The sequence below is a fragment of the Urtica dioica genome, chromosome 1 (genome assembly GCF_054948205.1).
Source record: "Urtica dioica subsp. dioica isolate 48M chromosome 1, U.dioica_male_clone48M_v1_H2, whole genome shotgun sequence".
NCBI lineage: Eukaryota > Viridiplantae > Streptophyta > Magnoliopsida > Rosales > Urticaceae > Urtica > Urtica dioica.
In genome coordinates, this window is record NC_142756.1 from 20,538,347 (window position 1) to 20,541,968 (window position 3,622).

The window sequence follows — 3,622 nt, forward strand, 5'->3', positions numbered from 1 at the left end:
GCCTCTGTTTACCTCTCCGACGCTCAACATTAGGAGGCTTGAGGTGGAAGATAGAGGGTTTAGTGTTTAGAGGGCCGACGCTTGAGAGAAACGAGTGAAGTACGAGTTCAGCAGCGTTTCGGCACTCCATTTTAGATACCTGACTCGAAGGGTTGAGCCTCATATTTAAAGGCGACCAAGGAGCATTTGTAGGCCCCTTGGCCAAGTGACGACCCAGGACCGGCCGAGTGACGGCCCTGGGCCGGCCAATCGCCGGGTGACGGCCCAGGGCCGGCCGACTGATGACCCAGGGCCGGCCATCGGTTGAGTGATGGCCTTGGGCCGGCCAATGGCCGAGGGACGGCCCTGGGCCGGCCATTGGCCGAGTGACGGCCCAGGGTCGGCCGAGTGATGACCCAGGGCCGGCCATCGGCTGAGTGACGGCCCTGGGCCGCCCATTGGCTGAGTGACGGCCCAAGGCCGGCTGAGTGACGACCCTGGGCCGGCCATCGGCCGAGCGACGGCCGTGGGCCGGCCATTGGCCGAGTGATGGCCCTGGGCCGGCCATTGGCTGAGTGACGGGCCCGGGCCGGCAGAGGGACAACCCAAGGCCGGCCATCGGCCGAGTGACGGCCCTGGACCGGCCATTGGCCGAGTGATGGCCCAAGGCTGGCCGAGTGGCGATCCAGGGTTGGCCATCGGCCGAGTGACGGCCCAAGGCCGTCCACGTGTTGGAATTAATCTAGGGTTAAGAAAAAGTTTAACGCTTCGAGCAAGCGGCGGAATTTAAAAATTTTCTTTAAAACAAGTAAATCGATTTTACTAACATAGACAAAGAGCAAGTACATATAATTTAAAATTATAAACGAGCATTATAAGTTCACTAACCTTTGAGAAGCTTGAACGTTGAGAAGCCTTTGGAAGGTTGAAACGTTCATCTCCCCTCGCAGCACGTCTCTCTTCTGTCCTATGGAACTCGAGCAACCACAAAATTTTCTATCACTAAAATCACTCGAGAAAGAAAGGAATTAGTGTGTGGGTACTTTTAAACACGACGACTCGAGAACTAGTCTCAAAGTCGAAGAGCTAAAAACACTAGGTCAAATTTGGACCTAGGTGCCAAAACAAAAACGAAAGAAAACTTAGAGAGAGAGGGAGGATGGGCGGCCACAATGTCTAGAGAGAGAAGCTCTCAATCTCTAACTTATGTGGGATGGATGAAATGAGAGGAATAAGGGTCCTATTTATAGGAGAAGGGTTGGCCTTGGAAAGAAGTAGTTTCCTCTTTTTACAAGCATTCATGAGTAAATCTTATTTCCTCTTTTTCCCTTTTGCCTTGCACGTCCAACACCTTCTAGAAGGTCTTGGATTTGTTTCCTCTTTTGCTCCTCCCTTGACCCATATTGGCCGCCCACTTTATTTCCCCTTAGAGGAAATTTGTTTTCTCTTTTTCTTTTGGCAAGTATCTTCATGCATGAATGCACAAAATAAATTCCTCTTTCTCTCTATGGTATGCACGAAATTGGCCTTCTATAATATGCTTCTAAATGTTTCTTTATTTGTTCATGACGATGTAAGAAAAGCCCATTAAGAATTTTCAAGCAAAATTCTATGAACTAAAATTAATCCTCAAGGCCCAAATTTATCAATATGGCCGAGTGGTTTAAACCATTTGTCATCATATGACAATGTCAACAAATTTATTGACATTCATTTCGTCCTATGTCCAAAAGGACAAAAATACCCTTTAGACAATTTCTTAAAACTTGTCTCGTTCTTGTTTTGACTTAGCTTCTAGTTTAACTATTTCTACTCGATATGATTTTTGATAGTGACCTCATGGATCCAAATGAACAAAGCTTGAGCTAAAATACTTGGACTCAAAAGTTCACAAACCTTTTCCAAGTTTAGCTTAATGTCAACTGACTCCACTAAAGAGTTGACACTAAGAATCTCTCGGTTCAAATGAATTTATTTTCTACTCAAGAATTTAACTTCATTGTAATGAGTGGATCCATGAATATTATCTATGTTTACCCTTCATGAATATCATCAGCTAGTCGGGATTTACAAAATTACCATTTTACCCTTCTAGCTGTTATTTCCTCAGCTCCTTTGTCACTTGTGAATAATTTAGAAACTATGTATTGACGAGGAGCTAACAAGTCATATTATTTCATCCAAAAGAGTCAAGACATAATTTGGACACTGGCTAGTTCATTTATTCACATTCCAAGGAACAAAGCATGAGGTGATATACTTTGCATTTTAGCAATCTTGTACATGAATTCCATATCTATGAGAACTTCACAAAGTTACTCATGACATCTTCACAACTCAGTACTTCACCAATAGGCCCTGTTCAGAATCACATAGTGAGTCCGAACTCTGACTTTCTCAAATGAGAATACGTAAGTTGTGAAATGACATGTCTCATTTCAGGATTAAGGTAAGCATGATGCAATTCATACGTAGTGACTTCGAGACATAAGAGGTTAAATGGTTTGTTCTTATTTTGTCTCTAGAAGTGCACTGGTCAATTCAGTACTTTCGGAAGATACCTAGAAGAACTATAGAGTCTCCAACTCTCAATGTCCCATAACCAGACATCATAGATTCTCGTAACAATCATACTGAGATCAATAGTCCTTTGATCCTTAGATTACGAATATATATCGTTTTAAGCAAACCATGGAGAGTTTGTTCATACAAATCTGCATTTGTCTCTTCATGTGTTGTTAGCTTTGTTTATGGACTAAAAGACAAAAGTTTTATCATAAAGCTTCACACAAGGAGTAATGAATGACCGTTTAAACTTTTTATTAATAAATAAGGAATTACAAGCAAAATTCTTCGTGAGACTTTATTACATCAAATGTACAAAAGTAAAGACTACAACTCTTCTTGTGGGCACCATTGACAACATGACGGCCCTAGGCCGACCATTGGCCGAGTGATGGCCCAGGGCCGACAATCGGCCTAGTGACGGTCTTGGGTTGGCCATTGGCCAAGTGACCGCCCTGGGCCGGCCATTGGCCGAGTGACGGCCCAAGGCCAGCCGAGTGGCGACCCAGGGCCAACCATCAGCCGAGTGACGGCCCTGGGCCGGCCTTGCGCCGAGGGGAGGCCAAGAGCCGGCCGTTATCACATAGTGAATTCGAACTCTGACTTTCTCAAATGAGAATACGTAAGCTATGAAATGACATGTCTCATTTCAGGATTAAGGTAAGAATGATGCAATTCATACATAGTGGCTCCGAGACATAAGAGGTTAAATGGTTTGTTCGTATTCTATCTTTAGAGGTGCACTGGTCAATTCAGTACCTTCAGAAGATACCTAGGAAGAAATATAGAGTCTCCAATTCTCAATGTCCCATAACCAGACATCACAGATTCTCCTAACAATCATACTGAGATCAATTGCCCTTTGATATGTAGATTGATTTAAGCAAACCATTTAGAGTTTGGTCATGCAAATATCTATTTGACTCTTCATTTGTTGTTAGGTTTGTTTAAGGACTAAAGACTATAGTTTATCATAAAGCTTCAAACAGACACGGAAGAATGAATGAACGTTTCAACTTTGATTAATTATTCAGCACTTATGAGCATGAGTCTTCGTGAGACTCTATTACATCAAATG